At 41.9% G+C, this 26,583-nt stretch overlaps 1 protein-coding gene, 1 long non-coding RNA gene and 1 pseudogene across 2 annotated transcripts in view; 2 read left to right on the top strand and 1 right to left on the bottom strand.

The window, feature by feature from the left end:
- LOC146484550 (uncharacterized) overlaps positions 1-26,583 on the top strand; it is a 209,943-nt gene that overhangs the window by 101,246 nt on the left and 82,114 nt on the right. The window lies entirely within an intron of this gene.
- LOC146484552 (uncharacterized) overlaps positions 1-26,583 on the bottom strand; it is a 176,203-nt gene that overhangs the window by 84,241 nt on the left and 65,379 nt on the right. The window lies entirely within an intron of this gene.
- Positions 165-1,456, top strand: LOC146484559 (uncharacterized; annotated as a pseudogene).

The following is a 26,583-nucleotide window of genomic DNA, read 5'->3' on the forward strand; positions in this document are numbered from 1 at the left end:
CGTGACTAATTTTTATTGCGGTTTTCGGAAGTGAGAGCAGCTTTGAAAGGTTTCTGTTTTTCACTAATTGACATTAAAAATAGTTTACAAAAATTTGACTATCATTATTTTTCTCCTATTGAAGCTTGTTGCAAAGAGAAAAATTTCAAACAGCAATTGAGGAAATGACTGTGGGACAACTGGACACAAACCTGCGCAGATTCTACGCCGAAGCAAGGAACAAATCTGGTGAACAGTACAGTAAATCCACTCTTCTTGGTTTCCGACATTCTTTCGAAAGGTACCTCAAAGCACCTCGTTTTAATTGCAACCTTAAACTGAGCTCAGACCGTCTTTTCAAAAGGTCAAACGAGATGCTGAACGACCAGATTATCAGTTTGAAGCGCCAAGGAAAAGAGAATGTGAATCACAAGCCAGCAATTGAACATGAAGATTTGACGAAACTCAAAACTTCTCAAGCCATAGCACTAACCGACCCTTTTTCCTTGCTTCGGAATGTGTGGTTTCATGTTGTCCTGTTTTTTTTTTTTTTGTCGGAGAGGAAGAGAAGGCCAGAGGCAACTCAAAAAGTCAAGTTTCAAATTTGAAGCCGATGCATCAGGAAGAAGGTTTATCACAATGGCGCACGATGAAGCAACTAAAAATCACCCAGGTCGGGGAGGTGTGAGTGATGTCACAAGCAATGAAAAATTGGAAAGGATGTACGAAACCTCTGAAGAAAACGACGGTTACAAAGCGATGAAGTTTTACATTGCAAACTCGGCTCAATCCTAAAAACGATGCATTTTTTCAATATCCGAAGAAGCAGTGGAAGTAAGATGATGAAATTTGGTACGATGCAAAACCAATCGGTGTCAAAAAGCTCGACAACATGGTGAAAAGTATCAGCGAGGTAGCAAAACTGTCTAACGTCTACACAAACCACAGTATCAGGGCCACCGCGGCACCTTGTGGTCAAATGCCGGTATACAAAATCGCCATATTATGGCAATATCTGGTCACCGTAGTGAGCAGAGTTTGGCGCACTACAACACGCGGCCTTCCACTTCTCAACTGCAACGCTTCAGTGAAGTTCTGTCAAGAAGTCTGACATCCGAAAGTCCTTTTTCTTCTGGCACAGCCATAAACACCCACAACCAAATTCAAGAACAGATCGAGATGACAGCGGCAACGACGTCAAGCAGCTATATTGGCTCGCTCTTCAACAACTGCACGGTACAACAAGCACATGTGCACGTCACCTTTGGTTCAGATTTCAGCCAGAGAAGTTGACTAAAATTTCGTGTATTTCTGCGTAAATGTTTGCACATATTTATACCACGAAAGCAAGTTGAAATATTATTTTGTGTCGAAAAGGAGAAAATATTTAGGAAGATTGCGTTGCCTTCCAAAACTGTTTGCAAGTCAAAGTTTCTGTCGCACAAAGCTGGGATGTGGACTGTTGTAAATTAGCGAATCAAACAGCACTTTTGAGATAGGAGAATTTTGTATTTTATCTGGAAATTAAGTTTATTTAAAAGCATGAGTTCACCTGTCAGTTTTTTGACCAATCTGAGACGAGATCGTTGAATGTTTTTTCTGAAAGAACGACGCATAAATTGAAGCGTAGCAGAAGGTATTTAGTAAATAAACCCCTTCAGGCGGCTGGTATGTCGGCTGATAATGTCCGCGGCTGAGAGATTACAAGTCCGAAAAATGAATATTTGGCCGAGAAGCGAAGCTTCGAGGGCAAATGTGAAATTTTGAGGACAATCTCTCAGCCGAGGACATTATCAGCCGACATACCAGCAAGCCAGAAAGGGTTTTATTTATTTTATAACCCTTCCATTAATTTGACATTTTTGACTTTCCGGAACGGCATTTGCGACCAGCTTTTTGCTGTAAACATAGACTGTTCACAGTCCCCTATTTTTCCGTGTGATCGTCGAGATTACCGTTAATTGCGGCCATCTTGATTTTTAGATGTACCGAGGGGGCGGGCGTCGGGGATTATAGCTCTAGGGGGTGGGGGGCGAGAAAAATAGAGGGACTGTGCCAACATCACTACGACTCGCGTTCAAGGAGCGCGCTGCTCCTGCAACGCAGCCATCTGATTGGTCATTAGACAATAGAGGTTAATCTGCGTTGACAATACGTTTGGCTGAAACTGACAAGCTGTTGACAAGTCGAGAGATCTAAAAATAGCACTCGCTCGCGGGGGATTAATTTCAGATGTATCGTTTTCATGCATGTTAAATGAGCGCCTTGGAGGTTTAGTTTTGAAGGACAAACAAGAAAAAGCGTTGAAAAGTTTACTGGATGGCAAAGATGTGTTTGCTGTACTACCTGCTTGCTTCGGGAAGAGCTTACATGTAATATATCAAAGCTTTGTCATTGCAAAAGAACTGGAGGGCTGCGTCACTGATCCGCGTTGTTTAGTTATCGTCCCGCTTCGCAGCATCGTAGAAGAGCAAGTAAACTACAACGATTTTGGCATGACAGCTAAAGGTTTCGAGAAATCAAGCGAAGCCTTAAGTGTTGGTTTTGAAACGTTATGTATTTTACTTAATTTTTTATTCTTTATTTTTGGATGATTCTATGCTTTAGATATTACCGCGTAATTGTTCTTTTATCAATTAGATTAGCGCTCACACCTTACCGGTGGTTGACTAGCCCATAGCTGCTATGTCCGTTAGGGAAATGCGAAAGTCTCTAGGTTTTTCTGCGCACGTACGCCTTTGTTAGATAAGCAAGCTTTCAATTCAGTTAGATCAGTTCTGGTGTAGAGTCTACATGTACAGTGTCAACTACTACTACTCGGCAAGCGGGCCACTCAACTCTATCTACACTGGTATCAGTCTTCTTCATTTAGTGCGTGTGCAAACCAAAGTGAGTACCGTCTTTTTCTTGTTTTTTAGTTTTCTGTAATTCGGTTTATTGTTACTAGTTTCAGTCTAGGTTTTGTTCGTTATTAGATTTTAGGAGTATCGTTGCCAATTTAGTTTTCGTATACTCGGAACGCTGTATTACTATTTTCGCTAGGTTTATATCATCAAGTAATTAGTTTTTATTGGTCGTAAACTGTTTAAGGATCGACTATCACTACACAGTTTTTATCGTAATACTTCAATTTGTTACGCACTGTAGTAAGTGCAGATTAGTATCTTTTAGTTTCACATGTTATTGTATTTTTTAATTGCTAGTCTATCTTAATTTTATGCTTATATGCGTTAGTTAAGTTCGGTTGTTTTTTCATTATTGTATTTCAGTTCGAACCGACACAACCGACATATCGACATATCATATCGTCAAATTGTCAAATCGTTACTCTGCAAGTTCGCAACTGACACTCAGCTTTATCGCTACGTGACCTGTCTACCTCAGTTGAACTTTGTATGGAACATTGACCTGTCTATTAAACTTTGTTTGCGTTTTAGTCAGAGTTTCTTGTCGAGTTCGTTTTTTACGCTACGCACTACTCTACCCGTGTTATTCATTTGGATTTTTGGTTTGGCATTATATCCTTGTGAATTACATTAGTTCGAATTTGACGCACCGTGAAGGAATTCGAAGAATTCGCTGACTAACTCACGCCGTCAATCACTTCTGCGCCACGTCTTCTGCAATCTGTCGGTCATCACCTACCCGCGATAACGTTGACAGCTCGCTGCCGCAATTAATCGGATTAACACGTTGTAATGGCTTCCAGAAAAGAGCAATCACTCGAACAGTTGAAAGCCGCCCGCAGTTCCGCTAAATCTGACGTGACGGTAAAGGTCAATAAACTTAACGAGTTAATGGCTGTACGCGAATCCGCCGACGCCGTTCAAAGAGTTCAATTTGAACTTGAAGAAGTGTTACGTGAATTTCAAATCGCTCACGAGGCTTACCACAGCCAAATTAAAAATGGAAAGGAACGTGAAGATTCTTCAAGATATTACAACTCGCTGTTAGAGCTAGCTTCGGAACTTGAAAGAGAAATTAGTTCATGGCTTACGGAACCTAATGCTCGTACACTGTTGACAGATTCAAGTGCTCATATCCTCCCCGATGATTCCGCGAGTAACGCTGGATTTGGTAACGCGTTCTACACGCGGTCAGGGCTCAGCTCATCGGTGAGAAGTTCGGCAAGCGCAAAGGCGAGATCCGCCGCGAAAAAGGCTGCCCTAGAGGCGAAAGCTGCTTCGCTTCAAAGACTACACGAGCTGCAAATAGAAGAACTTCGTCTTCAACAAAGAAAGGCTCAACTTGAAATTGAAGGAGAAATAGCCGAGGCCGAGGCCGAGGCCGAACGACAAGTCTATGCACAAGCCGAAGCTAACGAAAAACTAGAGGCGTATCATCATCGGGATAAAAGCGATCTAGTCCAACAACCAACTAAGCGGTCCCAGTACCAGTCTACACCTTTGGAACAAGGTCTCACAAACATTCAAGAGCCGGCAATCATTCCCGAATACAAGCCGTCTTTTCATCCGGAAGAAACACCGCTGTCAGTAAAATTAAACCCTGAAGCACCTGAATGGCACCGTCCGGCTACACCCATTCAACATGGTTTGCTTGCTGATCGGACCGTTAGCATTAAGGATGACTCTTTTCAACGGCTGGTGGAGACCCAAGACCGTCAAAACATCGCCCTCCAGCAGCTTATACAACAGCAGCAAGCGGGCGTGATGGCGTTAACACTCCCCCAGCCAAGCATGCAAGTCTTTAGCGGTGACCCTCTCGATTACTGCGATTTCATGCGCGCATTGGAGCACCTTGTAGAACGAAAGACTTCAAGTCCGAGCGCTCGCCTCTACTACCTGGCTCAGTACACCTCTGGTCCCGTACAAGAATTAATGAGAAGCTGTCTCTCCATGCGAGAACAAGAGGGGTATACCGAAGCTAAACGACTTCTAAAGGCAAGGTATGGGCGAAACTACAAAATTGCCGCTGCCCATGTTAAACGACTGATTGATGGCCCTCCAATCAAATCTGAGGACGGAACCGCGCTCCAGCAGTTTTCGATACAGCTCACAAGCTGCGTCAACACCTTAAAGGAAATCGGATACCTCGGCAAGCTCGACAATCCCGACAACCTCAAGAAAATCATCGACCGGCTTCCTTACAGCTTCAGATTAAAGTGGCGAGACACCGTCGATCGAATCGTAGAAAGAGAGGATAGAGACGTTACGGTGAAGGACATCACGGAGTTCGTGACCGCTAAGGCCAGAGCAGCTACTCATCCTGTCTTCGGAAAAGTCGTTAATGAGAGGCCAGTCAAGCCGCCAGTTAGCAAACCGAGAAGACAAGCAAGTGGCTTTTCAATTCAAGCCCAAGGAAAACCTCTATCTCAGTATAGAACGCCACCGAACGACTCGCCTCAGTGTACCATGTGTCGCGAAAGGCATTGGTTGCCTCGATGCAGCAAGTTTCGAAGGCAGTCTCTGCAAGAGAGACAAAAATTCGTCGATGAAAAGAAGCTTTGTAGCAACTGCTTTTCTGCCAGCCACTTCGTTCGCGAATGCCCCAAGGAAAGCTTCTGCAAAGTACAGGGATGTACCGGAAAACATTCGACCTTTCTTCACCCTAAGAGCGATCCCGCTACAGAAAAACCAAAAGCGAGCGAAGATTCAAACACCGAGCAGACGCCCACCGTCAAGCCTAATTCAGCTAACAATGGATACGTTAAGTCAGACTATCCATCAAGCAGCACTGTAACGGGACTTGCAATCATTCCTGTCAAGGTCAAGGCTAAGGGACAGCATGGAACGGTGGAAACATACGCTTTCTTAGATTCTGGTTCAAACACATCCTTCTGTACGGAAGACCTGTTAGAGAAGCTTGAACTCAAGGGAACAAAAACGAAGTTGTCGCTGACTACCCTTCAGGGCGAAAACTCACCAATCGAATGTTCTTTGGTCAGCTTAGAAGCCTACGATCTAAGTGAAGAGAATGTCGTTCAATTGCCAATGGTCTACTCCAGGCCAAGTCTACCTATCACCTCGGACGCTATCGCCAACCAAGAAGATGTCGAACGCTGGCCATACCTGAAGGGGATAAAACTACCACGAATAGAAGCTGAAATCGGTCTGCTTATTGGAAGCGACGTACCTGAAGCTTTACAGCCAAAGGAAACAAGGGAGAGCCTAAACGGGGGTCCCTTTGCAACTCGAACGATGTTAGGATGGGTGATAAACGGTCCACTGGGTAGAGACAAGCCCAAAGTTCCCACAGCGAACTTCATTCAAGCAGACACAACACTGGATCATCAATTTCAAGAATTCTGCAACCGAGAGTTCAACGACTCCTTCTATGAATCGAAACCGTCTATGTCGCTGAACGATAAAAAAAGCTCTAGGCATAATGGAAGAAACCGTCAAGTTGGAAAACGGCCACTATCAAATAGCTCTACCATGGAAAACGTATCCTCCTCGCCTAGAAAATAACAAATCCTCAGCAGAGAACCGGCTGAGAACGCTGCGAAAACGACTTCAAAGAGAACCTGTGGTGCTAGAAAAGTACAAGGAATTCATGAACGATCTCATTAGTAAGGACTACGCCAGGAAGGTCGGAAGTCAAGAGCCTGGTCCATTAGGAACTCACTGGTACCTCCCGCATCACCCAGTATTCAACCCACAGAAACCTGGTAAAATCAGAATAGTCTTCGACTGTTCAGCCAAGCACCGCGACACTTCGCTCAACGACCAGCTTCTACAGGGGCCGGACCTGACCAACACTCTGGTCGGTGTGCTGTCCAGGTTCAGAGAGGATCATATCGCACTTATGTCCGATGTCGAAGCCATGTTCCATCAGGTGCGCGTCCGGCCGAGCGATTGTGATGCGTTAAGGTTCCTATGGTGGCCTGACGGAGATCTCGAAAGTCAACCGGAGGAGTACCAGATGCGAGTACACCTATTTGGAGGCGCATCTTCTCCAAGCTGTGCAAACTTCGCACTGAAGAAAACGGCGGAAGACAACAAAGCGGACTTCGACCCTGAAACAGTTGAAACCGTGAAACGAAACTTCTACTTGGACGACTGTTTGAAGTCAGTCGCCTCAGACAACGCCGCCATTCGACTAGCAGGACAGCTACGCGAACTTCTGTCACGAGGAGGTTTCAAGCTCACAAAATGGCTCTCAAATTCAAGAAAGGTTATCGAGTCTGTGCCGGAGTCCGAAAGAGCAGCGCTTGTCAAGAATTTAGACTTCGATCAGCTACCTGTGGAGAGAGCACTCGGCGTTCAGTGGAACGTATCTTCAGACAAGTTTGGCTTTAACATCATCATTAATGACAGACCAGCGACCAGAAGAGGCATTCTGTCAATCGTCAGCTCCGTCTACGACCCCCTGGGATTTGCTGCTCCATTCATACTGAACGCGAAACTGATCTTACAAGACCTGTGCCGCAACAAATTCGGATGGGACGATAAAATTCCAGCTGAGTACATGCATCGCTGGCAAGCTTGGCTGCAAGAGCTTCCCAAGCTTGAGCAACTTGAAATAGACCGATGCTTCAAGTCAGCTGACTTCGGAGATATTTCCTCAAGCCAGCTACATCACTTTTCCGATGCATCACAGCAGGGGTACGGAGCCGTCACCTATCTAAGGATCACTGATCACCATGGCAACGTGAAATGTTCTTTCGTGATGGGGAAATCAAGACTTGCGCCGCTCAAACCTGTCACAATCCCGCGAATGGAATTATCAGCAGCTGTCATATCAACAAGGCTGGATAACATATCCCGAAAAGAGTTAAGCCTTCCAATCGATCAATCATTCTTTTGGACTGACAGCACCTGCGTCCTGCGCTACATTGAGAACCAAGACAAGCGGTTTCAAACCATCGTTGCGAACCGAGTCGCCACTATTCATGACGCATCCACTCCATCTCAGTGGCACTATGTCGACACTCATTCCAATCCAGCGGACGACGCATCAAGAGGCGTGTCAGCGGTCTCTCTCCAACGCTGGATACATGGTCCAGAGTTCCTTATTCAGCCAAGCGAGGAATGGCCGCAGAGACCAGCCGACATGAGCAATACCGTTCCCGATGACGATCCAGAAGTAAAGAAAGATTCAACCGTGCACATGACCAAAGTTTCTGCCCCAGACCTCATGCAAGAAATCATTGAGCGATTCTCATCCTGGGATCGTCTCAAGAGAACAGTGGCTTGGTTACTTCGATACAAGTCAACTCTCCATCGCTTCAGCAAGAAACGAAGAGCACAAGGAACTGTCGTTATAGAAACAACCAGTAAGATAGTCCCTATTACTGTGGCAGAACTAAACAACGCTGAAGTTGAAATCCTCAAGCGCGTTCAGAGCCAATGCTTCAAGGAGGAACGCGACTGCCTTAAATCAACGGATCAGCAGACCAACTCAAGTCATCAGAAAATAGTAAAGAAATCTAGCAGTATCTTCAAGCTCGACCCGATGATATCTGAAAATCTCATTCGTGTTGGAGGTCGCCTACAGCTAGCACCGATCAACAAAGACGCGATGCACCCAGTTATCTTGCCAAAGAAACACCATGTGGTCAAGCTCATCACTAAATACTATCACCACCTTTCAGGGCATTCGGGCCTAGAGTATACCCTGTCACTCATTCGACAGAAGTATTGGATTATCAATGCAAGATCAACTGTGAGAAACATTCTCAACGAGTGTTTCAGCTGCCGTAAACGCCAATCACCCACAGCTCAACAAAAAATGGCGAATCTACCCGAAGATCGAGTAACACACTCGAAACCACCGTTCACGTACACGGGCGTGAACTGCTTCGGGCCCTTTGAAGTGCGACGCGGAAGGACCAAAGTCAAGCGATACGGCGTGATTTTCACTTGTCTAACCCTCCGCGCAGTCCATATTGAGGTGGCATTCTCGCTGGATACGGAATCTTTTATCAATGCGTTGCGGAGATTTATCGCGAGAAGAGGTCAGCCGGAAGAAATGAGGTCAGACAACGGAGGAAACTTCGTTAAGGGAGAGAAGGAGCTCCGAGAAGCAGTGGCTGAATGGAATCAATCGCAGATCCACAACTTTCTCCTACAACGCAGTATCAAGTGGTCGTTCAACCCGCCTGCTGGCTCTCACCATGGCGGAGCATGGGAAAGATGCATACGAACTGTCCGCAAGGTGATGAAAGCCCTGACGAAGGAGCAAGTACTAGACGACGAAGGCCTAAACACCTTAATGTGCGAGGTGGAGTCCATAGTGAACGGCAGGCCCATTACTAAGCTGTCAGACGATCCACGTGACCTCGAGCCTCTGACACCCAATCACCTGCTGTTGCTGCGCGCGGGACCTTCAGTTCCACCCGGAAAGTTTACCAATCACGACAACTACAGCAGTCAGAGATCTGATGGCGACAGGTACAGTACCTAGCGGATGTTTTCTGGCGTCGCTGGGTTCGAGAGTACCTACCGTCCCTACAAGAGAGGCAGAAATGGCATAAGCAGCAGCGAAACTTTGCAGTGGACGATGTCGTGTTAGTCCTCGACGATAACAAGCCGCGCAACTCCTGGCCACTCGGTCGGATCCTGGAAGTGTACAGTAACCGCAAGGATAGACTTGTGCGCTCTGTCAAGCTCAAGACCACTACATCTGAGCTCGTACGACCAGTGGACAAGATTGTGCTTTTGGAGGCTGCTGCTGTTTCAAACCACAATGATTAGAACACACAACAGCATCCATTAGTATGGATGACATGAACACTGTTGGACATTTTAATTGATTTAGTTTTGTTAGTTAGATAATATCGTGTTTCAAACCCTTCTTTCTTTCTTCTTGTAAAGGCTAATCTGCAGTACCGCCTTTAAGGGGCCGGAATGTTGGTTTTGAAACGTGATGTATTTTACTTAATTTTTTATTCTTTATTTTTGGATGATTCTATGCTTTAGATATTACCGCGTAATTGTTCTTTTATCAATTAGATTAGCGCTCACACCTTACCGGTGGTTGACTAGCCCATAGCTGCTATGTCCGTTAGGGAAATGCGAAAGTCTCTAGGTTTTTCTGCGCACGTACGCCTTTGTTAGATAAGCAAGCTTTCAATTCAGTTAGATCAGTTCTGGTGTAGAGTCTACATGTACAGTGTCAACTACTACTACTCGGCAAGCGGGCCACTCAACTCTATCTACACTGGTATCAGTCTTCTTCATTTAGTGCGTGTGCAAACCAAAGTGAGTACCGTCTTTTTCTTGTTTTTTAGTTTTCTGTAATTCGGTTTATTGTTACTAGTTTCAGTCTAGGTTTTGTTCGTTATTAGATTTTAGGAGTATCGTTGCCAATTTAGTTTTCGTATACTCGGAACGCTGTATTACTATTTTCGCTAGGTTTATATCATCAAGTAATTAGTTTTTATTGGTCGTAAACTGTTTAAGGATCGACTATCACTACACAGTTTTTATCGTAATACTTCAATTTGTTACGCACTGTAGTAAGTGCAGATTAGTATCTTTTAGTTTCACATGTTATTGTATTTTTTAATTGCTAGTCTATCTTAATTTTATGCTTATATGCGTTAGTTAAGTTCGGTTGTTTTTTCATTATTGTATTTCAGTTCGAACCGACACAACCGACATATCGACATATCATATCGTCAAATTGTCAAATCGTTACTCTGCAAGTTCGCAACTGACACTCAGCTTTATCGCTACGTGACCTGTCTACCTCAGTTGAACTTTGTATGGAACATTGACCTGTCTATTAAACTTTGTTTGCGTTTTAGTCAGAGTTTCTTGTCGAGTTCGTTTTTTACGCTACGCACTACTCTACCCGTGTTATTCATTTGGATTTTTGGTTTGGCATTATATCCTTGTGAATTACATTAAGGGACATTAAAAGCAACAAATACAAATTAATCTATGCCTCCGCTGAGCAAGCTTTATCGAGCGAATTTCTCAGTTTGCTATAAAAGGACGACTCCTCCGAGCTCAAGAAATCGTTGTCGCCGAATTTTCAGGGCACATTTTGAGCAAACACGGGAAGACTTCTTCGTTTCTTGCGGGATTTCTACTCCGACATGCTTTCCAACCAGCTCGGCTAGGGGATGCTGCTAACTCCCGATTTCTGCGGTATTTTAAACAAATTCTCCGTGGAAACACGGTATCTGCCAGAAGACTTAAAATCAACGTAACAAAGACGACACGTATTAGAAATATCTGGCTTCTTAGCTGATGGTTTAACCGATTTTTTGGGTGTAGTGTTCACCGCCTCCATTGAAAACGGTGATGTTTTGATCACGCAACATTCATGTGTCAAATGTACATTTGTGTATTTTTATTTGGCATGTTTTTTATTAGAGGCGGAGTTTGTTAATTAATGAATGTGGACAGTCGTCAAATTCCTGTCACGCCCCCTGAACGCGAGTCGCAGTGAAGTTATTACAGTCCCTCTATTTTTCTCGCCTCTTCCCAAACCGTCCACCGCCCCCTAAGTAGATTTGATACTCTTCCCCAGGTTAGACTCGGTACGACTGAAAGTCAAGATGGCCGATCTCGACGATCACACGGAAAAATAGGGGACTGTGAACAGTCTACTATAAAAATGACTGGACATCTACAAAACGAATTGGTTTTTCTTCCATGTAAAATAATAAAGATGAAAAGGCAAAACTCTTGAACTGGCTTTGTTTCTTTTCAATGGAAATAATAGGAGGGCAAATATCGACGCTGGTGGGGGTTATTGCGTGATAACCGCCCTGTGAATTTGCACCACTCGACGTAAAGTAGCCAATAAAATCGCGCGAAAATTGATGGGTGGGTTATAATTCTCTTTAGACTCTTTATATTTTAAGCATTTTAACTACTCGTTGAAAATGTTATAAAACAATTGATTTATGCGTCAGCTGTGCTTCATCGAGATATGAAGCACTTGGGAAGTTTGGAGAGCACTCGAGAAGCTAGAGTTGCTCTCGGCTACGCCTCAAGCAACTCTTACGCATCTTTCGTGCTCTCCAAACTTCCCGCATGGTTCATATCTCGATGAAGCACGCTAACGCATGAATCAATTGTATATCTGTCCGTGGTTCGCAATAGCTGTTGACAATTATACCTGTGTGAGCTTTTGGTTAAAGCGACCGGCAATTTTCAAACAATTAACCGGAAGTCTTCATTAAAATGACCAACGTAAACAAGCAGCTGTACCTTACTAAATAGGCTGTTTAACAGTTTCCGCGCGCTTAAAGTTTTTATCGTCAGTTTCTTCTCTCCTTCGACGAAACTCTAGCCATCGCAAAGCCTTTTTTTCGCCATACACAGCGTAGAGGAATTGCAAGAGGACAAGAGAATTTAGTGAGGTAAACAGCTTTGCAATTTTTGTCTTTTTGGTAACTTCTAGGAGGACTTCGTACTATAACTTCAGCTTGCTGATGAAGGTTTTGGTATCCGTTGAGCTAGCTTTACGTTTTACCTTTTACATTGTTACATTCTTGCTTCAGTTTACGGTTTTAACGTGGTTTGCAACTAGACGAATCTTTGTTTGTGGTGAAAGTGATTATTTAATATCTTGAGCAGTTAAGGCATGTATTTATTGCGGTTTCTAATAGCACCAAATTCAGTGCTCTTTTTTCTCTTGCTCCGATCATTCAAAATAGAATTCGTATGCCAGTGTGGCAACTCTGTATCATGTCAGATGTTAAAAGTTGGAGGTAAAATTTAGATACAAATTTAAATGTAAAAAGACATGTTTTATTTTAGATTCGAATGAGTCTTAACCGTTTCACGCCCGTTTCCAGGACGATAGCAAGCCTCTAAACAAAAGTCTCCAAAATCACTGCCCTGACGTTTTCTTCGATAAAACGAAAACTGCTATCTTCTGAGTAAGCTAAAGCAAAACTGAGACTAAAAACTTGCTTCATATCTCATTGTTTTAGAAGAGTTAGTACTGCCTCTTGCGAATTCAAGCGGTTTAAACATTGTTTGTTAAATCTTTTTTAATGGCTTTAGCTCCCACAAGTCTCCTGTAGCTCAGTTGTAGAGCATCCGAACTAGTAATCGGGAGGTCTTAGGTTCGACTCCTGATAGGAGCACTTAGTCGAGCTTCCTAAAAATCTTAGGAAAAACCATAAAATAAGTAGTGACAGGAAAATAAAGCTTTGTCACTCGATAAAGCGAGAACTGAAAAATTGTCATTTATTTTACGGACCTCCATGAAGACCGAAAGGCTGTCTGGCTTGACGCTAATGAATATCCATCATAACAAACCTGTAGACGCATTATGATGCTTTGGTTCAGCGATTTGCAGTACAATTTCCGCGGAGAATGCTACTCTTGGATCCCGTTTTCTATGAAACATAAGTTTGTAAAGCATCAGCATGAACTCCCACGACATGCTTATATGTTTACATAAAGCGCAACGCTCCTCGACAAAGTTTGATCTTTTTATCAATTTTTTTCGTTTTGAGGCAAATGCTTGCTTAAATTTCAGTAACGAATACGGTTTGGCTTGCTCCCCAGAGTCATGCCGGAAAACACATGTCCAAGGACTAAAATTCTAAAATAATTTACATATTGCACAAGAGCTGAAAACCTTTCTCTTGTTAATATAGTTTTAATTTCGCGTTTGTTGTGGAAAATGTTTCCTCGAGCGACATCTTTTTTTTGACACCTCACAACCAATAATTTCACTGCTTTGTAATGCTTCTTGACGCATTCGGGGGAGAGCAGTTGTTCAAAGGTGAACCTGAAGGCGTCCTAATCTGTGGCAATGTAGTTTGGTAAACACGGAATTTCTAAAAGGTCGTTCAATTTCCTTTGAAAGCAAATGTGGCACTAGATTGAACAGACATTTTGCTTTGTTGGAAAGAAATTGATAACCGTAAAGATTTGTCGACTGCCCCTGGTGACCGGCCTCGCAGTTCATGGCTGGCGATCGATCATAAAAACAATGGCGGTTTTGAAAATCAGAAACAGAAACGATTATTTTTTTAATGGAACAAACCTTTTTCTAGAGAATTTAAAGTTGAACGTCTTTGAACATAATCTTTTTACGTGCCCCGCAATTTTTTGTTTTGTTTTGTTTTACCGTTCGATCTTCGTGGTATAGCAGACTTGAAAGAGGTTTTCATAATTTTGTTTTCAATGCCAGTCGCTAACAGCCGGCAGAATTCATAGCGTCACTTGATTTGCTTAGAAATAAAACTTGAATATTGCAAGAAAGAGGTGGCCTTTTCGGTACAAACCTCCATGTTTTATTTCCTTTTCACTTTTAGTTAAAACTGTGAATAAACGCTTATTATTTATCATTATTATTATTATTATTATTATTATTATTATTATTATTATTATTAGCTTCGATTGAAAGCCTTCAGTTGTTTGTTCTTTTTGAAATGTACATGTAGTTCTCAAGCGTCCGTCATTACGCATACGCTTTTTAATTCTTGAAATGTGCTTTAAATGAAGAAATGGAAATTTCTTTGGGCAGTAGGAATTATTTTTATTAATTATTAGAGAAAGGCTTGTTGTTTTAAAGGTATGGTTCACGACCTTTTATCAGCCTTACTCTGATTAGCAGATAAGCAGGTGGTTCGGTGGGAGAGGAAGTTAACGTAAAGTGATAGCAACCCTTGACGATCTGTGTACACTTTATGGACAGAGATAAAAATCTTGGAATTGTTGCCTTTGAAAATAAAAATAGTTAGAAGTGACTTAAATCCTTCATTTTATCCACAGGTAGACGATCTTTATCCCCAAACAAGGAAGGGTGTTCCGAGATGTTATTCTCATCAACTGACTGCATTGTCTGGCTCGCAGTGTACTTCACCGACTCTGTTGCTATAGTAACACTCAATCTTGTGACAATCATTGTTTTTATGAAAAGCAGAAGTCTTCGCAAGCGAAGTTTGTACTTGGTTATTAACCTGGCAGTCGCGGATATGTTATGTGGAGGATTTTCTCAAGCCACGGATTTCTCCTTACTTGGAGCGCATTACTGTAATTTTTGGAAAGAAAATTTTTATACTAACAGGGTAACCAGGGTTTTTCATATACTGTTTCCTTTCACTTCCCTTCTAAACATCACTGTGATCTCTTTGGATCGTGTCCACGCAACATTTCGTCCATTCAGACATCGTACCATCAAAGGATGGGTTTATGGCTTGATTATTATACTCATTTGGGCCACAGCTTTGGTGTTGTCACTAAGTATTTGGCTGCAAATATTTGAAAGCAGGATAACAATCAAGATATGGACATCGGTCAACTTTCTTTGTCTGTTTGTGATATGTGTATGTTATGCCTCAATTGCTTTAAAAATGTCAGGGCTGTGTTTTGGTGCGCGTCCTCAGCACCATGGTGCAGCCAATAGAGAAAAAAAACTGACCTGTACATTGTTTGTCATGACTTTGGCATCTCTACTTATGTGGCTACAATGGACTCTACTTCATTTTTTAATTTCATATATGTATTATGTATTAATTTCCCTCTCATTTTTAACATATGTACGTTTAATTTTTGCACTGAAGGCTTTAATGTACGCAAACTCTTTTGTGAACCCCATTATATACACCATTAGAATGCCAGAGTTCAAAAGAGCCTTTATTTCACTTTTCTGTTGCAGATCCCAGCAAGTGCAGGTTGAAATTCCCCTCCAGGTCATGTAGATAAAATAATAACATATCTCGTATCTTGGTTTTTCTCTACCGAGGGAGTGATTACTGTTGAATGCTTCGTTTTTTCTGACATTTCAGTACTCTGCATTATTGATTTTGTCTCCCAAGTTTCAGTTATGGTGCGCGACTCTTTTAAAAGATTCTTTTGTATCATTTAAATAAACAACAAATAAAGGTGCGGCGATTGGTGTTTTTAAAGCAATGGAGAAACCTAACTAACATTTTAATGTCTTTGAAGAACAACAATGGTTGACTAATAAAATCTAGGCAAAGTGCTCTCACGAGGCTATTAGATCTAACACTTTGTGTGTTGCTGTCCGTTTTCCTCTTTGATTTCTGATTTTAATTTAGTCGACACGATATACCATAACATTATATGCTGTTTTTGCAGCTTTGTAAAATTTTTGTATAAAAGTGATGGTAACAAAAAATCTTAAATTTTGTTTAGTTAAAGGAAATTTATAAACATTTAATTCCGTATACAGTCGAACCTGTATTAAGCGGCACCGTATTAAGCGGTCAGTTGTCAAAGTCCCTAAAATTATTTCCCTTATTTACTGTAATTCTGACCTGTATTAAACAGTCACCTCTATTAAGCGGTCGCGGTCACCCTATATTAAGTTCCAGCGAGCTGTTTCTATTGTCTTGACCTGTTTTAAACGGTCACCTTGTAAAAGGACACCACTTAAATATGGTAACAACTAGCGTGCCAGGCAATTGAGCTTCTAATGAGCTGCACAATCGTGGCGTTAATGTTTTACTAGTCTGTTTCAATACCATGCTCTCCTTTGTCATACCATTTTACCGCTGAACTTTCTTAACCAAGTAAGTGATGTATTCTGTGCAACCTGTATTAAGCGGTCAACCTGTATTAAGCGGTCACTTAGCCATTCCCCGAGGGTGACCGCTTAATACAGGTTCGACTGTAATGTTATGTAGCAAGATTCTTCCAGTACATAGATCACTTATTGTGGTAATTACGACTTGATGAAAAAATTCAATAAATGCCTAATGTCGTAACCAATGTTTGATTTCTTGATTGAAAGACTGGATTGGTAAACTGAAGCCAACAAACCATAAATCAGCGAATCTTCAACAGTCCATGCGGATCTCTCTCTCTACCTGTCTTTCGCTTTGGTGTCTTTTTCTTTATCAGTTCAGTTGTCGAATCTGCACAGTTTCACTCGCGGAGACTTGTTTATGTGTACACTTCAGTGGCTCAGTTTTCTTAAGGGTTTTCAGGTGGTCAAGGGGGAGTGGGGAGAGGGAATTTGCAAATATCCCATAATGCATTGCGGCCAGAAGATCCTCTGGCGTGCTGGGAATTAAGAAGCATCCCTCACTTCCAACCAAAGAAATAAAACAGACGCCAAATTTATTGAAATGAATTTATGTCGATTGTTGGGCGAGCAGGCAAGTTTCCGGTTTTCTTCCTCAAAATTGAGGAAGAAAGCTTAAAGAATCAGGCCAGCATTTCCAAAATGGAGGGACAAAAATTGGATGCTTTTAAATACTGTCACTTAAAGTCTGGTGTTCAGTAGAAACGCTTTTCAACAAGAGAAAGGCAAACTTTCAATCATGGGTTAGCGCATCCTTGGAGACCCAGGGGCAGCTTGTCGGGTGGAACGGATTTTAATACAAGAACCTTCTTGTAGCAAAGTTTCGCCGACGAAAATTCCTTCCACCCGACTAGCTGCCCCTGGGTCTCCAAGGATGGGGTTAGCGTTAATTAGCTTTCAATGGGTGCAACAGATTTATCTGTGGAGACATGGCGCAAATACGGAAATTTGTACGGCATATCCATCTCGAGAGGTTTGCACGCATTGTTGTTGATGATCAATATTTCATATGTACAGTGGCCAAGTTGGTGAAGCTCCAGCCGAGAATTGCAAACATAATACAGACATACGGCCACTTCCTCTCGTATCACAAAATGTGATGTGGTAAGTTATTACAAAAGTTAGTGACTATCATCGGACAAATTTTAAATTTTGAGCTTCAAATTCGACTTGCCACTGTTGACTCTTGTGCTCCGTCAGGGAATGTGAAATACTTGGGAGTAACAAAACACAAAGGGTAAACTGCTTCTGACGTCAGGACAGAAAATAAAGAAAAGGGAAACAAAATAGTCGCGAAGTCGACGTCTGCTGCGATTGGCAGCCGCGCCTAGCCTCCTACGGGCTCGTCCGTCGCATCCCCCCCCCCCCCCCCACAAATGTGAATGTCTGTCGAGCCACGCCAGGACGTCACATTTGGTACCCAGCCCGACTCCCGTGTTCAAACCGTGTGAAACGTAAACAGCAGTCTGCATTCAAATCATTAAACGTTATTGCGCTTTATGAATTTTAAATTCCAAGAGGCCAACGTTACAAAATGGGTGAAATGACACACCATATTTGTTTTAAACAATGAAACGCGTCCTTGAAAACACGTTAAAAAGTTGAAACCTAAATAACCTCTTTTATCTTCGGGAGAGTCTTCTGAACTTTGTTACTTTCTAACAACATTTTTTTAAAATGAATCCCCCCCAAAAAAATGGAAATATCCTCGACAAGTGCAAGTACAAGTATCTACAGGAAAAAATGTTTGGAGGCCTGAAAACAAATGTTACTTTGTTCTGAAAGTTTTGAACTTTTCTCAGTTTTTGTACGGGTATTTGGAATACTGCAAAGACTCTACTCAATAAAATTTACTCGACAATGTTTGCGCTATTTTCAAAGATTCTAACTGGAATTTTCCGGTAACATTCTACGTACGATACCAGCTGATCACAACAAATTCCGAATCGATTGCAATCAATGATAAGGGATTTAATTTCTTATGTTTCGATAGAAATTGTGGTGCTCTGTCGGTGGGGAGTGGAAACGAATGCTTGGTTTATTAACAGAGTTGATAAGGGAGCTTTAGCAACGAGGAAGGCGACGGCATCGGGAACGTCAAAAAAGCAACAGTCTTATTAACCAAAACAACAACTCTGCACGTGCATCACACTTTTTGGTACATTTCTTTGCCGTCACTGTACGACTAAGACGTGAAATTTCCTGATGGGACGCTTTATGGAGGACGCAAACACGCGATGATAATTTTTCCTTTCTCTTTTTAAACTAGGCTACCTACAATCTTGGACATTTTAACCTCCCTTTCCCCTATTTCAATAACGGAAAAAATGGCGCGTTTTGCTTTGCGCGTGAATTTGTCATTGATTTTGGAGGGAGGGAGGTTTAATTTCTTTTTTTGTTTGTTTATATAGGTGGTTCGCATTGCTGCAATGTTGGTGTACAAAAAAGAAAATTGGTTCACATAGTTTGCATAAAAATGGAAGTTAGAGAAAAATGTTATTGTTGCTGTACACCAACATGGCCGCCATGACGTCATATGCAAACCATCAGTTCTGTTTAAGATTTCTTGAAAACTGTTCGATAAACATACTAGAGATGATCAACAAATAAATATGATCTTGGATCACAAATCCCAACAAACAGTAAAGTAGAGACTTATACCGCTAATAACAAAACAAACATATAAATAATTTACCTTTCCATAGCTAATGGCTTACAGCACTACTTACAAACACAAAATGGACAAACAAATCCTGTGTAATTAATTTACGAACATCATTTCTCAAAACTGCTTTTTTTTTTACTTATTACCTGAGGTTCATTTGATAAAGCATGGAACAAGAAAAACGTACCTTTCCTTTTACTATAAATACAGAAGTCAGGACAAACAAAAGCAAAGCGAGAAATCACGTGGTTCTCGTTACACCGAAAAAAACAACCAAAAAAACAACAAAAACTTACGAAGCTCGGCAGGGTAGGTTGCTCATAACCATTTTATCCAACTACTTCTTAGCTTGCAGAACAGGCGTGATTTTTTTATTTCTTTGTCTTTTCCAAGCAAGCGGAGGCGAGCGCGGAGCGCGAGTCACGCCCCTCCCTTCGTGCGTGACTCGCGCTTACCTCCGCTCGCCTGAAAAACGCAAAAAAATCACGCCTGTTCTGCAGGCTAACTGCATTTTTACTCAATACTGGCAATAGACCATTTTCGAGTTGCTTTGAACCTCATTATGAAGGCGAGGCTTCGTGAATAGTTTGATTAGGAAAATTAGTCTGTGTTAGTGTGTAAAGCTTAATGTCTTAGTAGTTTGTATTTTCTATTCCTTATTTGCTACTTTAAAACCATTGTACTTAAAACTAACGGTTTCTTCTTTAATTATTATAAATATTTTATATCGGCATTACTATGTAATTTTATATCGCCATTACTATGTGTCTTAGTAGTTTGTACTAGTCATTTTCTTGTGTTGGTCTTGTTCCACCTGGACGAGCTGTAGATATTTGCGGGTCAAGCAAGCCACTACTCATGCTATTTTTTTGAAAATAAACATTGATTGGAAATTAGTTTTTATTCATAAACAAATTAGACTTCGCCAAGCTTTGGTGACGAGTTCAAAACAACTTGGAAATGACCTTTTATAGTTAAAGTATGAAAGAAAGGAAAGTCACGCCCTACAAAAAAAAAAACCCTTTCAGTTCAGATTAAAAAAGGAACAGAATATTTCAGCCACGCAAGCTCTGAAGTTCTCAGTTCTAGAGGCCAAAACAAAGGACTCCGAACAGGGAACGTTTTCGTCATTTTCAACATTAAAAAGGTCTGAGGTCAGAAAAAAAAATGCTTTTCGAGTAACTGGAACCACCGCGTTTCTTTGTTTGTTTCTTCGATTGTTCGTCGGACCTCAAAAGCGCGAGCTTCGTTCTTATAGACACATCTGATGATTTCTCAGCTGAGACATCACTCAATAGTGATCCCAGACATCACTGGAATAAATTACTGTGGCAAAATATCAAGTAAACTCATATTATCCGGCAGAAAACTAGACTGCTGCTGCTGAACCTACATCTGAGCCTGCGATACTTGACCTTGAGTCATGGGGGCCTGGGACTGGACCATCTGTGCTTGCGTCATCTCCACCTGTGAGACAAAGAGTGGTGTCAGTTAAATTGTTGGCAGGACAACACTGACAGTTTCTATGGTTTTTACTGTGTTTTGTTTCTTCTATAATTTGGGGACGATGCCTCTTAAAAGTACTGCGTATACAATCCGTGCATCTTGGTATGGTGTGAGAATCTTTGATTTCTTAAAGTGCGCCTGGGACGAAAATTTCATTTTCCATCTTTTTGCATTTTCGTGTAGAATATGACCTTGTTACTCATGTTACCAAATTTCAATCCTTTACGGCGATTGGAAGTATTTTTCTTTTTAGCTTTTTATTCGAGATTTCACGGCCGCCATTACTTGGCCTTGTTACGGAAGTTAAGGCTCAAATTACAGGAAGTGACGTCATTGGCTCAACACGAAAAATTCCACATGGCTAACTTTCATATGGATTCTACTTCATAAACTGTATTCTGCTGTTGCGAACTAAATAACAGCAGAATACAGTTTATGAAGTAGAATCCCTATGAAAATTAGCCATGTGGAATTTTTCGTGTTGAGCCAATGACGTCACTTCCTGTAATTTGAGCCTTAACTTCCGTAACAAGGCCAAGTAATGGCGGCCATGAAATCTCGAATAAAAAGCTAAAAAAAAAATACTTCCAATCGCCGTAAAGGATTGAAATTTGGTAACATGAATAACAAGGTCATATCCTACACGAAAATGCAAAAAGATGGAAAATGAAATTTTGGTCCCAGGGGCACTTTAAGGAAGGTAGCTCCTAATTCAATTCTGGTTCCTCCCCCATGACTGCCTGATCCCAAACGTAGGTGGCTCGAGTGAGTTTCTGTGTTTAGGTTGAATATTAATACTATTAATATGAATCTAGACATGACAACCCCTCATTAGTTTCACAGTTGGGTTCAGGCACAGGTACAGAGTCTATTTTTTATAGCGATTGAACAACAAAGCATGTAAGCCATAAGACTATAGCAATCCAATAAAATTTCGCTACGTAGAGTAAAAAAACTAAGTATTGTTTCATACCAAGCATGTAATCCTAAGCACTAGAATTAGCTCATATCATTATCATTCACTGAGGCATCAGAGCATTTGCAGTCTAGAACTCGCTTTTTCAAATAATCAACTGATTTTAGCTTAACCGCCCACCCACTTCCATCGCAGTTACGATTTTGTTGTAATTTATATGTATGTTTTTACCATTTCGTTTCTGTTTTATGTACTGTTTTGGTAATATAATATCTTATTGTACAGGATTTTGATGGGCCTCTAGTTATCGTGTTTATTTCTAGATTGAAATTAGAATTAGTCATTTTCCGTGTTCCGTGTTCCATCTGTGTGTAGGATTTCAATAAACTGCCTGATCCGTAAAGTACGTGGCTCGAGTGAGTTTCTGTGTTTAGAAGTTGTAACGACAACTGCGAGTTTTGGAATCTCAAATTCCTATGTTCCTGTCCTGCCCCCAGAGCAAACTGAATGCCAAAAACCCACACCAAAGTATAGCAAGGTAGCTCCGCGTTGTCGCTGCCTAAAAACCCGTTTTCCCACAAATAGTTTTCTTGTTCCTCCGTAATGAAATTAGCCTGATTAACAGCTATACCAATTCCTTGTCCAGCTTTTTTCTCATTTGAAAATTCAAAGCAGGATTTGCACTTCTAAATATACAACCTCTCTTGTCAATTAAGTTGTATTTCGCTTACATTTTACACGTAAAAACTTGTGAATACTACATATCATTTCTTGTAATCCATCCAATATTTTCGTTCGCGCGCGATTGGTCTAAACGCCTTACCCGACCGAATATACCCCCAGCTAAAACTGGGGAATATCCGATGATATTTCCCAAGTCATATTCCCCAATTTCAAAAACTCCAAGGCGCGTCTTGTTTACAATTAAAATTAATGTCAAGATGGGGGAACGGTTTGCTTTTGTGACAGAAGAAGAGATACACCTGCTGGTCGATAAAGCTGTATCAGAAAACAACATACGCTCTAAACGCTTTTGACGGTAAACTGTTCTTAAACGAAATGTTCAAGCACTCAAGCTCGTTGCTACATGTTGTGAAAAATATTTGAAGGATAATTACTACAATAGCCTCCATTTGGCTTTAAAAATATGCTCTGATATTTGTCCTTGGACATTATCTGCTCCTCGAAACTCACAGTTTTTCTCTAGCTTCGCTCTCGGGAAACTGTTCGCTTCTTGGGACAGATAATGTCCGCGGACAAATATACGCTAATTAGGTTCCCGTGGCAGTGACCGACTCGAAAGCCTAAGCTCCTTTAGTCACTGTGTACATTTTACTTTTGACATTTAGGTAATTTAATGCTGTCTTTATGTTACTTTTCTTATATATTGTAATTTCCTTTTGTTGTAAACCATTGAAATAGTGCGTAATACATAAAAAAATAAAAAAACCTTTTTTTTTTATAAGGATCAAGTGAACTGTTCCCGAGACATTTCCTCGATATTCTCGTTTATTTCAGGCTCCCCGCTATAAATATGTTTGAGTACAGCCTCATTTCTCGCACACCTCCACTGTTCAAAGACTTTCACCATCCACGCCCATTTTCGTCGACTTGAGTCTGAAACCCAACTTTCTTCATATTTCTCGCACTCAAAAGACGTGATTGGTCTTTTAAATCTTTGCTCTTCTGAAGAGGGAAAAAATACAAGAAAGCTTTTTGTTAGTCGTTCAAAAAAGAAACCAGACAACAAAGCTAGGAGATGTTATTGCCTTTAACATCCGAAGCACCCTCTGATTTCTGGCTCTGCGTTATGAATATGGCCGATTCGTCTTCAGAAGAATCCTCCATCCAGCTCAAAAACAGCTATCCCTTGCAACAAAAAGCTGAAAATGAACCAGTACATTATGTCCTGTTCAGACTGGGTGCCTGTGCCAGAGCTCTGTGCCCGGGAATTAAGAAGGACGTTCTTCAGACTCCTTGGTGCCCAAGTAGCGATAGTGTTCTCCTTCGTCAACTTAGCGCCCGCCATTTTGTTTGCTGTATCGTGAGAAGGCATGAAGAAAAAACGTAGCAACTGACAAAATCCTGTTCACACCCGTGCTCGTGCCCAAGAACGGTGCCCGAGTCCTACCTTTGGAGGTAGTGCCCGTGCCCGGGCACGGTGCCCAGATATTTGTTCGGGCACCGACAAAAAGCTCTGTTCAGACTAGTGCCCATGCCCGAGAACCGGGAACGGGCACCTAGTCTGAACGGGGCCTTAAACTATGCTTATTAGTAATATTCTTCGTCATGTACATGAAAGTCAACAGCACTTTTCAAACGTGCATATGAAATACACATGTTCTACAGACATAGGTAAAGTTGTAACACGTTGTAATTACCAAGTAATAACAATGATTGAATGGTGTAATGATAAAGGTTTAGGCAATCAATACCACTGCTAGACAATGTATGTTAATTTCATTGTTTGCGTAAAAAACAATGTGGAGGCGACTGAAATCGTTGATTTAATGCAGAGAGAGAACAATGGGATATTATGAGGGTTTGTAATTATAATAGATAATTTCTTCGGCAGTCGGTGCGATAAGAGATTTATCAGGCAGCTTCGGGATACGCCCTCAGCTGGCTATCTCTCAAAACACCGACTACCTCAGTAATTATCTATTAAATAAAACCAAACATTCGTCTCTACTTCCCCACCGACGCAGAGAAACTTTTAGAAACTCAACCCCTTATCTATCTGTCATTTGATGATTGTGTGCTTTCCAGAATAGGAGTAAACGTAGTAGAATCCACAAATCGTTTAGTCCCAGAGTCACAAAGTGGCTTACAAGCAGGCAGATCAACAATAGATATGATTTTCTCCCTAGGTCAGCTCCAGCAGAAGAGGATGATGACCCTCTGCATCGCATTCCTAGACCTGACGAAGGTTTTTGGCCTCATGAGCCGGGGTGGACTGTACAAACTGCTGTAGAAAATTGGCTGCCCACCAACATTGCTGAGAATTGTCATTCCCTTCATGACTAGGATATGCGCAACACCGTTTATTTCAACGGTGGAACGTCTTAAGATTGCCTAGTGAGCAGAGGGATACAGCAGGGCTACGAGTATCTGGCCAGACAGTAGAACCGACGAGGAGCTCTCCAGCATCGCACGGCACCGTTCCAAGATTAAAGTCAAGGAGGTCCTCTTTGAATAACAGCTTTGATGCAGCACTGATGTCAACTACTCAGCGTCTGGTAGACTACCTGTCCAACACCTGCAGGGAGTTCGGACAGACCATCAGCCTGAGAAAGATAAACGTCCTAACTCAAGCTCCGACTCCTTGCCAGCCATCACCATCAAAGGTCATCCCCTTGAGGTGGTGGACAACTTCACCTACCTTGGCTCCACCATCTCCAGCACTCTGAACCTTGATGCAGAGGTAAACATCAGAATTGCCAAGACAGCGTCTTTCATGGTCCAACTGAATGACAGGGTCTAGCGCAACAGCCACCGGGCAGTGAACACAAACTGGAACTACGCGTCTACCACGCCTGTGTTCTCAGCTTTCTTTTTTACAACAGCGAAGCATGGACTACATACACAAGCCAGGAGAAGAGGCTGAACAGCTTCCATCTTCGGCGCATCTTGCCCATTCGGTGGCAGGACAGGATGACCAACACAAAGGTGTTGGATCGTGAAGGCATCTCTAACATGTTTGCTTTGCTGAGCTCCCGTCGTGTCAGATGGCTGTGCCACAAACGACGGATAGAACCCGGACGCATCCCAGAGGCCCTGTATACAGTCTGCTGGCAGAGGGTTTCTAAAAATATCAATTATGCATGTCTGTTTATGCATGAGCGACTAGCAGGCAGCATTTACTAGCGCTCCACTAAGATTATTATTGCTTTTAGAATTTATTTTTTTTTGGAATCACTTACTCACAATTCGTAATCTAAATACAAGCGAATGGCTGTGGTTTTCTCAAGAACTTTTTTTGAAGACTGTTTCATCGTTTTCTCGAGCACACTGCTGTCCTGTCCTATGGAAACGCCTGACTGACTACGGTATTTCGAAAGTGCAACCAATACGGAGAGGTTGTCGGAGAGGTTCCCGATCTACTGGCAGACCGCCCCTCTGCTTTAAAGATACTAATAACTATATTCCATCCATTTGATCTGAAACTGGCTGGCATCAACACTGACAACTAGGAGAGTTACGCAAACGACCATGCTAACAATAGCAAAAAAAGCTGGAGCACTTCCAGGGGTAAAGATTTTTTGCGAATGTTCTAATTCCGTCTAATTCCATATTAAGTATTGTAGTTAATTAAAGACCCTAAAAAGTCGTCCGCGATGAAAACAGTTGCGAAACCTGCACCAGGCAGTAAGATTCTGTGAGGTATATTAAGAAAGGGCGTTTAGTTGAGAGAGAAGTTGCAGGTTCATTTGCTGTCGACATCACAAGTGCCCATAAAATGCTCAATCATGCTGCACTGTGCTTGAGTTTTTTTCCTTTTCAACAGACCCCCGGCTGTTGTGGGTAGTGCACTGTATAGTGTTTTACTCACTATGTCGCCGAGGCATGTAAGAGTGAGTGAGGGAGTGTACGTAAACAAAGAGGTCCGCAGTGCGTGCACAGCACAACCCACATGTAATGTGTACCATTTTTTTTATTTTACAGCTGCTCAGGCCCCGTCCACACTGAGGCGTTTTCATAAGGCTCTGGTCTTATCTCCAGCAAAGCAAAATATTTTCGTCCACACTGGCATTTTGGTATCGTTTTCACTTGTCCACACTAAAACGCTCGAAAGCGATGAAAACGACTGGGACCTGGGATTACACTTGTGTGGAACGGGGTATCAAAAAGTATCCGTTTTTAAAGGAAAACACATCAGTATGGACGGCGCCTCAGGTGATCAACGCTATTAAATAGTTTTGATGTCGGGGCCTTTGGGATAAAGAGTGCCTCTAAAAATATAACTTCAATTTTATCAAACTTGAAATTGTCTCATTTACATAATTCGCGAACAGCTTGTTTCTCAGCTAAGACAGTTTGTCTTAGCCATACGTTCAACGGGCTGTAAAACCAACTTTGAAATCAT

Source organism: Pavona decussata, unplaced genomic scaffold (genome assembly GCF_977016875.1).
Source record: "Pavona decussata unplaced genomic scaffold, jaPavDecu1.1 SCAFFOLD_32, whole genome shotgun sequence".
NCBI classification, from domain to species: domain Eukaryota; kingdom Metazoa; phylum Cnidaria; class Anthozoa; order Scleractinia; family Agariciidae; genus Pavona; species Pavona decussata.